Source organism: Eretmochelys imbricata, chromosome 1, assembly GCF_965152235.1.
Source record: "Eretmochelys imbricata isolate rEreImb1 chromosome 1, rEreImb1.hap1, whole genome shotgun sequence".
NCBI classification, from domain to species: domain Eukaryota; kingdom Metazoa; phylum Chordata; order Testudines; family Cheloniidae; genus Eretmochelys; species Eretmochelys imbricata.
The window spans coordinates 355,689,654-355,703,289 of record NC_135572.1 but is presented as its reverse complement, the minus strand read 5'-3'; the positions used below and the strand labels follow the sequence as shown (position 1 = coordinate 355,703,289).

Below are 13,636 nucleotides of genomic sequence, written 5' to 3'. Positions count from 1 at the left end.
CACAGCTGCCTCTCCCCACACGACAGTTCTGTGCCCCCATGATTGGGGGGCTGTGCTCCTGCTTACCCCTCCCTTGCTCTGCAGCATTCAGGGAGCAGCAACTGGCACCAGCGGTGACAAATCCCAGCAAGAGCCTCTGTTAGGCCACACAGAAGGTAATACAGAGGGGTGGAGATTTCACTGGTGCCCGGAGAGCCCACGGCCTCCCCAGCAGGGCAGCAGCCTGAGCTGGGGAAGGGCAGCTTTACACCTGGGGCGATGAAACGGCAGAAATTGGATTAGAACCCAAATGCCCCAGGTCTTAAGTCCTCTGCCTAATCCACTACACTTCAGCACTGAAACAGTAGGGTGCTTTCTGGCACCACTTTAGCGCCCCATGCACTGCAGGGCGGTACAGTGTATAGGGCAGTCACTGGGGAAGTAGGAGTCATGGGTTCTAGTCCTGTCTCTGACACTTGGGCAAGTCTCTTCCTGTGCCCCTGCTGGGGATAATGGTGCTGCCCCTGGGCAATGGCATTGAGCAGGGGGGTGTTGGGATGCCAGGCTGAGAGGGGAGCTGCCTGCCAGCAGTGCAGGGGCTGATCACTTGACAGACCTCTGCAGCCGTGCTGGGGGTCTCAGCTCTGGCCAGGAACGGGGGGCAGTTGTGGCCCAGGAGCTGGGTATACTGCAGGGTGCAGGAAGATTCTTGGGATGGCAGGAGAATGCAGAGTGACCCCACTGAATGCCTCCTCAAGCCCCAGGGGCAGTGCCCCCTGTAGGCCAGCGAGGGCTGTCCTAAAACTAGCCACCTGCCAGAGAACTGCTGAGTTCTGTGTGGCTCGGTACAGCTGCTCCACGGGTGGTCGTAACCAGCCCATGCAGTGGGCACCCAAAGAGAGGGGCAGGGGAGCGCACACCTGTTGCTGCTCTCACTGCCTACCAGACAGCAGCGAGATAGGGATCAGCCTCGCCCTTGGAAATGCACTTTCCTCCCCCAGGCCCTGATCCAGGCCAGCGTGGCCTTTTATCAGCCCTCAGATTTGGACGAAAGAATGAACGCAAAGGCAGAGAGAAGGAGAAAATTGTGACATCCCCCTTCGCACAGAAGGTCTCCCCCTCCACAGCTGACCCGCTCTGGAACTGGCCCGGCTCAGAGTCTAGATTTTAGGGGCTGAAGATGGAGACCTTTCCACAGTAGCTGCAGTGGCTCAAAGCCGTCGCGTCCCCAGTTTTGTAAAGGGGCTAAACTGTGGCCGTGCAAATCACACCTAGAACAGAGCTTTCCGTCCTGGCAGCTTCAGCGGGGTGAAAGTGTAGAGTGTAGAGAGAAGGCCATAAATTGTTCTCTCAAGTGTGTCTAGGAGCCAGGGGAAAGAGTCTAGGGAACATCCTGCTGCCAGATGTGTGTGGAAAGGAATATAGTCTCTGAGTGCCAACACAGTCAATGGCTCATTTCTAAAAACATCTGGAAGAAAAACTTTGCTCAACTGGCTCGTTGGTCTAGGGGTATGATTCTCGCTTAGGGTGCGAGAGGTCCCGGGTTCAAATCCCGGACGAGCCCATTTTTTCAGCACGTAGCAGCAGTGGGACAGATGAAGATTTGGCGGAGCAAACTGACTTTCCCCCCTTAAAGAATGTACGGAAAGGAAGGGCGACTTTTATCGACAGTTCCCCAGTGACAGAAAAGTGGTGGAGCTGGATTAAAACACTCGCCTTTTTCCATTGCAACCCCACCCTGCAGCTATGCCCGCTGGCTGCCCACGAGAATGGGTATTTCATGCCCTGCTCTGGGGGGGGCTGAGCTCCGCTGGCTGCAGAGGAAGGGGCGGGTGCCTGTAACGCAGCAATAAAAAGGTCAGGTCCATAACCAAACACTTGCCTATCAGCTGTAAAACTTTCCACCCACAGAGTCGTTATCCCGACAGTTCGACTTAACACACTGGATTAGCTAAAACAACAAACCAAGTGTATTAGATACAAAGAGAGCGATTTTCAGTGAGGCCCAGCAAGGAGGCGTAAGAGTCAGACACAAGAAAAATAAAGATAAGACTCTTACGGGTGCCCAACTTCACTAGCTCTATTAGAGTCAAAGCAAAGTTGTCTGGCCAGGTGCCTCCAGCAATCTCCCTGAGCAGCCCCTTGAGGTCAGGACGCCTCCTCCAGAGTCCAACAGCGGCTTCCTTTGTCTTTTCCGGTGCAGAGAATGCGATGGGCAGGGGGACGGAGAGGGGTGTCTGCCCCTCCTTTGTATAGTCCTGTCCCCCCATCTCCAGCTGGGAGCCTGACGACAGGCTGTCTGTGAGGACAGGAACCCTATGCTGTTTCTTTGCTAAGACGTAGCTTTTTGCCCCACCCAAGAACGGGCACTGAGCAGGTAATGGCCCACGGGCCTTGTTTACACCTGGCCGAGGCGTCGGCTTGCCCTGAGGAACTGGTTTGACCACTCCCCAGACGTCTCTGGAAAACCTGCTATTAGTCCTGATTTCTGCTCGTGTTTACAACGTTAGATGTCAGGCTGCGCCGTGCACGGCGCCCGGCTGCTACTGATCAGCAAATGCTGAGTTTTTAAACAGCTCACGAGGCATCCCTCGTGCAAACCAGTGTGCAGGCTGTGAACACGGGGTGTGTTCTGTCACAGCTCCCCCCTCTCAGCATGGCTTATCGCCAACGCAGCAATGTTTCTAGGGGGAGACGCAAGCAATGGGCCCCTTAAGGAGCCAGGGATTGGTTTTGGGGGGGCTCTGGTTTGCTGGAAGTGACTTGACTCAGGGTCTAGTGGCTACTGTGTCTGAGCCACCCAAGGTGTAAACTGTAAGTGCTGTAAAGTGTGCCGAGGAGCCGGGGGAGATTGCTCTTCAGCTGCTTAAACCTCAGAGGCCACATGGTCTTGTGGTTGCCAGCACTGCCAAGGTCTCCTCTAAGACAACATCTGGCAAAAATCTTTCCCAGCTGGCTTGTTGGTCTAGGGGTATGATTCTTGCTTTGGGTGCAAGAGGTCCTGGGTTCAAATCCCAGACAAGCCCATTTTTAATCGTTGGGGGATTTGCCAGAATGAAGTGATTTCCCCCAAGAAGAGGAGCTCAGTGAAGAGGAGGAGGAATTTTATTGCCTAAAATCCATGGCAGTGCCCAGCCTAGCTACCAAGGCCACGTCACAGCTGGATGGGAACGATGAACTTTCCCCCACCTCAAATGTTTTGGGGTCTCCTCCTGCCTGGCCGATCTTACAGCAAAAGCCAGGGGTGGCCCTTAGAGTCCCTAAGTGCCTCCCCGAAGCTCCCCACTCATGTTGCTCTGACACCCCACGTTGCGGGCGGCTGGTTTCCATGGCCGGCTCCGCTACAGTTTCTATTCAGCTGCCAAAGCCGAGCCGATCTCAGGGGTGGGAATGTTTCAGCTGGTGCCAGTTAATACGCAAAGGCGAGGCGACCCCGCGGAAGCTGAGATGTGGCCTTGGAAACCAGGTTTGGGCACTGCTGTGCTATACCAGGATATCATAAGGGCCCCACTGCGCCGAGCAGCCCCGGTCCCCGGTCACGTCTCTGCCACGTCGGGCAGCCCCATGCCCTGGTCACGTCCCCGCCGCACCGGGCAGCCCTGAGCCCCGGTCACATCCCCGCCGCACCGGGCAGCCCCAAGCCCTGGTCACGTCCCCGCTGCACCGGGCAGCCCCGGGCCCCAGTCACGTCTCTGCCATGCATGCTCAGCCACAGCTGCAAGCTATCACACTTACCATCCTAGTATCTCTTTTCTACTAGTTGCACCTCTTACCAGTTTGACCAATGTACATGGCAGAGGGGCATTGCTGGCACATGATGGCATAGATCACATTGGTAGATGTGCAGATGAACGAGCCTCTGATAGTGTGGCTGATGTGATTAGGCCCTATGATGGTGTCCCCTGAATAGATATGTGGACACAGTTGGCAAAGGGCTTTGTTGCAAGGATAGGTTCCTGGGTTAGTGGTCAAACTGGACAGTCTCTATGTAAAAGAATAAATGGACACAAATCAGACGTCAAGAATTATAACATTCATAAACCAGCCAGAGAACACTTCAATCTCTTTGGTCACTCGATTACAGGCCTAAAAGTGGCAATTCTTCAACAAAAAAACTTCAAAAACAGACTCCAATGAGACACTGCTGAATTGGAATTAATTTTCAAACTGAATACAATTAACTTAGGCTTGAATAGAGACTGGGAGTGGATCATTACACAAAGTAAAACTATTTCTCCCTGTTTAACCCCCCCCCCGCCCCGCCCTGTTCCTCACACGTTCTTGTCAACTGCTGGAAATGGCCCACCTTAGAATCATAGAATCATAGAATATCAGGGTTGGAAGGGACCTCAGGAGGTCATCTAGTCCAACCCCCTGCACAAAAGCAGGACCCATACCCAATTAAATCATCCCAGCCAGGGCTTTGTCAAGCCTGACCTTAAAAACTTCTAAGGAAGGAGATTCCACCACCTCCCTAGGTAACGCATTCCAGTGTTTCACCACCCTCCTAGTGAAAAAGTTTTTCCTAATATCCAACCTAAACCTCCCCCACTGCAACTTGAGACCATTACTCCTCGTTCTGTCCTCTTCCACCACTGAGAATAGTCTAGAACCATCCTCTCTGGAACCACCTCTCAGGTAGTTGAAAGGAGCTATCAAATCCCCCCTCATTCTTCTCTTCTGCAGACTAAACAATCCCAGTTCCCTCAGCCTCTCCTCATAAGTCATGTGTTCCAGACCCCTAATCATTTTTGTTGCCCTTCGCTGGACTCTCTCCAATTTATCCACATCCTTTTTGTAGTGTGGGGCCCAAAACTGGACACAGTACTCCAGATGAAGCCTCACCAATGTCGAATAGAGGGGGACGATCACGTCCCTCAATCTGCTCGCTATGCCCCTACTTATACATCCCAAAATGCCATTGGCCTTCTTGGCAACAAGGGCACACTGCTGACTCATATCCAGCTTCTCGTCCACTGTCACCCCTAGGTCCTTTTCCGCAGAACTGCTGCCTAGCCATTCGGTCCCTAGTCTGTAGCGGTGCATTGGGTTCTTCCGTCCTAAGTGCAGGACTCTGCACTTGTCCTTGTTGAACCTCATCAGATTTCTTTTGGCCCAATCCTCCAATTTGTCTAGGTCCCTCTGTATCCTATCCCTGCCCTCCAGCGTATCTACCACTCCTCCCAGTTTAGTATCATCCACAAATTTGCTGAGGGTGCAATCCACACCATCCTCCAGATCATTTATGAAGATATTGAACAAAACCGGCCCCAGGACCGACCCCTGGGGCACTCCACTTGACACCGGCTGCCAACTAGACGTGGAGCCATTGATCACTACCCGTTGAGCCCGACAATCTAGCCAACTTTCTACCCACCTTATAGTGCATTCATCCAGCCCATACTTCCTTAACTTGCTGACCTTGATTATCACTACGAAAGGTTCCCCCCACCCTGCTCTCCTGCTGGTAATAGCTATAGAAACCAGACAGCCATTGTTTCATGTTCTCTGTGTATATAAATCTCCCCACTGTGTTTTCCACTGAATGCAGTCGATGAAGTGAGCTGTAGCTCACGAAAGCTCATGATCAAATAAATTGGTTAGTCTCTAAGGTACCACAAGTCCTCCTGTTCTTTAAACCATGTGTGTGTGTGTGTGTGTCCAAAAGCAAAGTGCAATTCCCGCTCACACCACACGGGTGCAGCACAGCTCCAGGATTCACGGAATAACGCTAACTTCGTCCTGACAGCACCAGCAAACTTTCCACAGTGTAACCTGGGGGTGCAGCTGCACCCGCCGCACCCCTAGTTCCTGCACCTGTGCATTGGTTCACATCCCGGCATCTCGTTTGCTTTTCCGACCACAGCTGCCCACTGCGCACTCTGCAACGACGCCAAGGTCCCTTCCTTAATTGATACAGTTCATTGAGAGCCCTGCAAGGTGTATGAGTAATTTAATCTTTTCCCTCCAATGTGCAATGCTTTGTGTTTTTCAACACTGAATTTCATCGGCCGTCGTGTTGCCCATTTCCTGGCTTTGTTAGGTCTCTCAAATTCCTCACAGTGCTCTCTGGCCCTGGCTAATCTAAATAATAATAATCTAAATAATTGACAATGTAGAATACGCATAACACTGAAGAATTAAAGTTAGCTTAAGTTTGGGTAAGGAAGTGTGTGTGTGTGTGTTAAAGAAAACCGGTGAGTAGCAAGCAGAAGGAAGGCCTTGAAAATAATGAGCTATAAGACCAGAAGGAACAAAGTACGGCGGATGTCTGGTTCCAAGAATAACTAACGAAATGAGGGGAGGTTTCTAAAAAGGCCTCTGACCGATAGAGGTGACTGCAGATGGTTTTCAACAAGACAAGAAGAATCTCTGTTAAAAGGAGCCAACATGGACCTTCCCACCCACATACCAGAGTTATCTCCTGCGTGAACCCAGGTGCAAGGAAAAAAGCCGCTCGTCAGCCAGGAGGGGAGGAAAGACCTTGGGAGGAGAGGAGGTTGTGAATGTTTTCTGGATTAAGACTGGAAGTCAGGGTGAATTGTCTCTCGTCGGTTTTTAGCTGATGTCAGTCGTTGGCAATCACATCACTTGTTTGTTAGAGGGTATAAAAAGGAAACTCTAAAAGGGTTCATTGCCAATCCCTGTCTGATCATGCTGGAGCCAACCAATAGGGATGATCAAATGCTTGGCTTTTTAGTCTTGTTTAGAGCAATGGCTCTCAAACTTTTGTACTGGTGACCCCTTTCACATAGCAAGCCTCTGAGTGCGACCCCCCCTTATAAATTAAAAACACTTGTTTATATTCTTAACACCATTATAAATGTTGGAGGCGAAGTGGGGTTTGGGGTGGAGGCTGACAGCTCGCGACCCCCCATGTAATAACCTCATGACCCCCTGAGGGGTCCCGACCCCCAGTTTGAGAACCCCTGGTTTAGAGCAATTCTTGGCCTTTGGATTTAATAAAGGAATTTCTGGTTAGACCAGGGTTTGGGGGTTTCCCATATTAATCATTTTAAATATTATTAATCGTTCCAACACTCACCTGCAAATTTGGCTACCTCACTCCTCACCCCCCTTTCCTGATCATTAATAAAAACATTAAACACCATGGGACCGAGTGCAGGACCGTGAGCTACCCCGTTAACCTTCTGCCCTGACTGAAACCCACCTGTAGCGAGGCAGTGACCCGGCTCCGGAGAGAAAAGGCCGGGCTGATTGGGGAGGCAGCCACAGCTGGGGCCACGTCCCGATCCGGCCACACCTGGCCCTGTTATAAGGACTCAGGGAGGAGCTGGGTCAGTTGCTCTCTAGGGGTGGAGAGAGGAGGACCTGGCTGCCTGGGAGCAGGGTACCAGAGGTAGGGAAGTGCTGGGGAAAGGTAGGAGGAGCTGGGAAGCTCCAGCCTGGCAACTCCCCAGACCGCAGGGCGTAAATTAGGGCATGTAAATCAGTAAATTAGGGCATGTATTGAGGGTGATCAATGTAGCTCTTTCATAGTCTTGTACAAAGAGTTTTCCATCTTAGAAAATGATTTCATGTGGCTGATGGAGGTTGTGTGAGCTCCCTGGCTGCCAGGATTGAACTCTTCTCATTCCACATGAACTAAGGAAATTTGCTGGAAACTGAATTATGGCTCAGGACTTCAGAGTAGCAGCCGTGTTAGTCTGTAGCCGCAAAAAGAACAGGAGTACTTGTGGCACCTTAGAGACTAACAAATTTATTAGAGCATAAGCTTTTGTGGGCTACAGCTCACTTCATCAGATGCATAGAATGGAACCTATAGTAAGAAGATAGATCTATACATACAGATAAGTTGGAAGTTGCCATACAAACTGAGAGAGGCTAATTAGTTAAGATGAGCTATTATCAGCAGGAGAAAAAAAACCAAACTTTTGTAGTGATAATCAAGATGGCCCATTTAGACAGTTGACAAGAAGGTGTGAGGATACTTAACTTAGGGAAATAGATTCAGTATGTCTAATGACCCAGCCACTCCCAGTCTCTATTCAAATCCAAGTTAATGGTAGCTCAGCAATCTCTCATTGGAGTCTGTTTTTTGAAGCTTTTCTGTTGCAAAATTGCCACCCTTAAATCTTTTACTGAGGCTACGTCTACACTATGAAATTAGGTCGAATTTATAGAAGTTGGTTTTGTAGAAAGCGTTTTTATACAGTCGATTGTGCGTGTCCCCACACAAATGCTCTAAGTGCATGTAGTCGGCAGAGTGCGTCCACAGGACCGAGGCGACTGTCGACTTCCGGAGCGTTGCACTGTGGGTAGCGATCCCACAGTTCCCGCGGTCTCCGCTGCCCATTGGAATTCTGGGTAGAAATCCCAATGCCTGATGGGGCAAAACCATTGTCGCAGGTGGTTCTGGGTACGTACTCTCAGGCCCCCCTTCCCTCCCTCCCTCCGTGGAAGCAATGGCAGACAGTCGTTTCGCGCCTTTTTTCCTGGTTACTTGTGCAGACGCCATACCACGGCAAGCATGGAGCCCGCTCAGCTCACCGTCACCGTACGTCTCCTGGGTGCTGGCAGACGCGGTACGGCATTGCTACACGGCAGCAGCAGCCCATTGCCTTGTGGCAGCAGACGGTGCAATATGACTGGTAGCCATCGTCGATGTAGTCCTGGGTGCTCTTTTAGCCGACCTCGGTGAGGTCGGTCAGGGGCGCCCGGGCAAACATGGGAGTGACTCAGCCAGGTCATTTCCCTTTTAAGTTTCATCTCATGGTGATTCAGTCCTGCCGGCAGTCCTACTGCACTGTCTTCTAATGAGCAGCCAGGAGACGACGATGGCCAGCAGTCATACTGCACTGTCTTGTGCCGAGTACCCAGGAGATGACGATGGCCAGCAGTCGTACTGCACCGTCTGCTGCCAGCAAGATGTACAAAGATAGATGAAGTGGATCGAAACAAGAAATAGACCAGATTTGTTTTGTATTCATTTTCTCGTCCCTTCCTCCCTCCCTCCGTGAAATCAATGGCCTGCTAAACCCAGGGTTTTGAGTTCTATCCTTGAGGGGGCCATTCTGTTTCTCCTTGATGCAAAGCCACCCCCTTTGTTGATTTTAATTCCCTGTAAGCCATGTTGTCAGTCGCCCCTCCCTCCGCCAGAGCAACGGCAGACAATCATTTTGTGCCTTTTTTCAGCGCAGACGCCATAGCACTGGGAACATGGAGCCTGCTCAGATCACCGCAGCAATTATGAGCACTGTAAACACCACGTGCGTTATCCAGCAGGATATGCAGAACGATAACCTGCAAGAAGAGGGAAACCAGGCGAGGAGGAGGCGACTGCAGAGCGGTGACGAGAGTGATGAGGACATGGACATAGACTTCTCACAAAGTACAGGTCCCTGCAATGTGCACATCATGGTGTCAGTTGGGCAGGTTCATGGCATGGAACGCTGATTCTGGGCCCCGGAAACAAGTACAGACTGATGGGACCGCATAGTGTTGCAGGTCTGGGACGATTCCAAGTGGCTGCGAAACTTTCACATGTGTAAGGGCACTTTCGTGGAACTTTGTGACTTGCTTTCCCCTGCCCTGAAGCACAAGAACACCAAGATGAGAGCAGCCTTCACAGTTGAGAAGTGAGTAGCAATAGCCCTGTGGAAGCTTGAAACGCCAGACAGCTACTGGTCAGTTGGAAATCAATTTGGAGTGGGCAAATCTACTGTGGGGGCTGCTGTGATGCAAGTAGCCAACCTATCACTGAGCTGATGATATCAAGGGTAGTGACTCTGGGAAATGTGCAGGTCATAGTGGATGGCTTCGCTGCAATGGGATTCCCTAACTGTGGTGGAGCCATAGATGGACCCCATATCCCTATCTTGGCATCGGAGCACCAAGCCAGCGAGTACCTAAACCGCAAAGGGTAATTTTCAGTGGTGCTGCAAGCACTGGTGGATCACAAGGGACGTTTCACCAACATCAACGTGGGATGGCCGGGAAAGGTACATGACGCTCGCATCTTCAGGAACTCTGGTCTGTTTCAACAGCTGCAGCAAGGGACTTTATTCCCAGACCAGAAAATAACTGTTGGGGGTGTTGAAATGCCTATAGTTATCCTTGGGGACCCAGCCCACCCCTTAATGCCATAGCTCATGAAGCCGTACACAGGCAGCCTGGACAGTAGTCAGGAGCTGTTCAACTACAGGCTGAGCAAGTGCAGAATGGTGGTAGAATGTGCATTTGGACGTTTAAAGGCGCGCTGGTGCAGTTTACTGACTCGCTTAGACCTCAGCGAAACCAATATTCCCACTGTTATTACTGCTTGCTGTGTGCTCCACAATATCTGTGAGAGTAAGGGGGAGACGTTTAAGGTGGGGTGGGAAGTTGAGGCAAATCGCCTGGCTGCTGGTTACGCGCAGCCAGACACCAGGGCGGTTAGAAGAGCACAGGAGGGCGTGGTGCGCATCAGAGAAGCTTTGAAAACCAGTTTCATGACTGGCCAGGCTATGGTGTGAAAGTTCTCTTTGTTTCTCCTTGATGGAACCCGTCCTCCCACCCCCGGGTTCACTCTACTTTCCTGTAAGCTAAGCACCCTCCCCTCCACCCTTGGATCACCGCTTGCAGAGGCAATAAAGTCATTGTTGCTTCACATTCATGCATTCTTTATTTATTCATCACAAAATAGGGGGATAACTGCCAAGGTAGCCCGGGAGGGGTGGTAGAGGAGGGAAGCACCGGGTGGGATGGTGGAGGAGGGAAGAACAAGGCCATACTGCACTTTAAAACTTATTGAATGCCAGCCTTCTGTTGCTTGGGCGATCCTCTGGGGTGGAGTGGCTGGGTGGCCAGAGTGGGGGCTCCTGCCACGTTCTTGGGCATCTGGGTGAGGAGGCTATGGAACTTGGGGAGGAGGGCGGTTGGTTACACAGGGGCTGTGCTCCAGCTGCCTTTCCTGCAGCTCAACCATACGCTGGAGCATATGAGTTTGATCCTCCAGCAGCCTGAGCATCGACTCCTGCCTTCTTTCAGCAAGCTGACACCACTTACCATCTTCAGCCCGCCACCTCTCCTCGTAGTCATATTGTGTTTTCCTGCACTCTGACTTTGTCTGCCTCCAGGTATTTTGCTGTGCTCTGTCGGTTGGATATTAGGAAAAACTTTTTCACTAGGAGGGTGGTGAAACACTGGAATGCATTGCCTAGGGAGGTGGTGGAATCTCCTTCCTTAGACGTTTTTAAGGTCAGGCTTGACAAAGCCCTGGCTGGGATGATTTAATTGGGTATGGGTCCTGCTTTTGAGCAGGGGGTTGGACTAGATGACCTCCTGAGGTCCCTTCCAACCCTGATATTCTATGATTCTATGTCAGTGTGGGAGGACAGCATAAGCTCAGAGAACATTTCATCGCGAGTGCGATTTTTTCCCCCTTCTAATCTTCGCTAGCCTCTGGGAAGGAGAAACACATGCAGCTGGTGGAGGAAAAAAAAGGGAGAGTGGTAGTTAGAAAGACACATTTTCTAGAACAATGGGTACGCTCTTTCACAGTAAACCTTGCTGTTAACATTACACAGCACATGTGCTTTCATTACAAGGTCGCATTTTGCCTCTTATTGAGGGTCTGCCGGTTTGGGGTGAGAGATCACTCATGCAGGGCCGGGCAGCAGAATTCGGCTTGCAGGCAGTCCTGGTAAGCCACAGTCTTTTGGCTTCTTTAACCTTCAGAACATATGGGAATGGCTTCAAACAGCAGCGCCCTCATTTCCCATATGAAGTAGCCGTGAGGTTGGCCGTTTAAAATGGGTTGGCAATTTAAAAGGAGGGGCTGTGGTTTCCGGGTTCATGTGCAGCAAAAACCCAACTAACCCCCCTGCCCCACACACACACACACACCAATTCTCTGGGATGACCATTTCACCCCTCCCCCCACCGCATGGCTAACAGCGGGGAAGATTTCTGTTCAGCCACAGGCAAACAGCCCAGCAGAAACGGGACCTCTGAATGTCCACTTACTAAAACCACCCTATTTCAACCAGGTGACCATGAATGATATCACTCTCCTGAGGGTAACATGGAGAGATAAAGAACGGATGTTGTTTGAATGCCAGCAAACACCGGGACCATACGCTGCAATGCTTTGTTCTGCAATGATTCCCGGCTATGTGCTACTGACCTGGCATGGTAAAGTGTCCTACCATGGAGGATGGAATAAGGCTGCCCTCCCCAGAAACCTTTTTCAAAGGCTTTGGGAATACATCCAGGAGAGCTTCATGGAGATGTCCCTGGAGGATTTCCGCTCCATCCCCAGACACCTTAACAGACTTTGCCAGTAGCTGTACTGGCTGCGAATGCCAGGGCAAATTAATCATTAAACAGGCTTGCTTTTAAACCATGTATAATATTTATAAAGGTACACTCAGCAGAGGTCCCTTCTCCACCTTCAGGGTCCAGGAGCCTGCCTTGGGTGGCTTCGGGGGTACTGGGTCCAGGTCCAGGTCCAGGGTGATAAACAGATTCTGGCTGTTGGGGAAACCGTTTTCTCCGCTTCCTTGCTGTGAACTATCTACAACCTCCTCATCATCATCATCTTCCTCGCCCCCAAAACCCACTTCCGTGTTGCCTCCCACTCCTTGGACGGAGTCAAAGCACAGGGGTGGGGTAGTGGTGGCTGAACCCCCTGGAATGGCATGCAGCTCATCATAGAAGCAGCATGTCTGGGGCTCTGAACCGGAGCGGCCGTTTACCTCTCTGGTTTTTTGGTAGGCTTGCCTGAGCTCCTTAAGTTTCACGCGGCACTGCTGCCGGTCCCTGTTATAGCCTCTGTCCTTCATGCCATTGGAGATTTTTTCAAATATTTTGGCATTTTGTCTTTTCGAACGGAGTTCTGCCAGCACGGATTCATCTCCCCATACAGAGATCAGATCCCGTACCTCCCATTAGGTCCATACTGGAGCTCTTCGGCGATTCTGGGACTGCATGGTCTCCTGTGATGATGAGCGCTGCATGGTGACCTGTGCAGGTGAGCTCGCCATGCTGGCCAAACAGGAAATGAGATTCAAAAGTTCATGGGCCTTTTCCTGTATACCTGGCCACTGCATCTGATTTGAGAGCGCTGTCCAGAGTGGTCACAACTGAGCACTCTGGGATAGCTCCCAGAGGCCAATACCATCGAATTGCATCCACAGTACCCCAAATTTGACCCTGCAAGGCCAGTTTCAGCGCTAATCCCCTCATCGGGGTGGAGTAAAGAAATCGATTTTAAGAGCCCTTTAAGTCGAAAAAAAGGCTTTGTCATGTGGACGGGTGCAGGGTTAAATCGAGATAACGCTGCGAAATTCAACCTAAACTTGTAGTGTAGACCAGGCCTGAGTGGCCAGAGAGGTTGAAGTGTTCTCCTTCTGGTTTTTGAATGTTATGATTCTTGACGTCTGATTTGTGTCCATTTATTCTTTTACGAAGGGACTGTCCAGTTTGGTTAATGTACATGGCAGAGGGGCATTGCTGGCACATGATGGCATATATCACACTGGTAGACATGCAGGTGAAAGAGCCCCTGATGGCGTGGCTAATTTGATTAGGTCCTATGATGGTGTCACTTGAATAAATATGTGGACAGAGTTGGCATTGGGCTTTGTTGCAATGCCAGGTTCCTGGGTTAGTGGTTTTTTGGTGTGGTGTGTGGTTGCTGGAGAGTATTTGCTTC

At 51.0% G+C, this 13,636-nt stretch overlaps 2 non-coding genes across 2 annotated transcripts; both read left to right on the top strand.

The window, feature by feature from the left end:
- Window positions 1-1,471: 1,471 nt before the first annotated feature.
- TRNAP-AGG (transfer RNA proline (anticodon AGG)) lies at window positions 1,472-1,543 on the top strand. The gene has a single exon. It is a non-coding gene; the product is annotated as a tRNA-Pro (tRNA).
- A 1,390-nt stretch (window positions 1,544-2,933) lies between these two features.
- On the top strand, window positions 2,934-3,005 carry TRNAP-UGG (transfer RNA proline (anticodon UGG)). The gene has a single exon. It is a non-coding gene; the product is annotated as a tRNA-Pro (tRNA).
- Window positions 3,006-13,636: the final 10,631 nt, after the last annotated feature.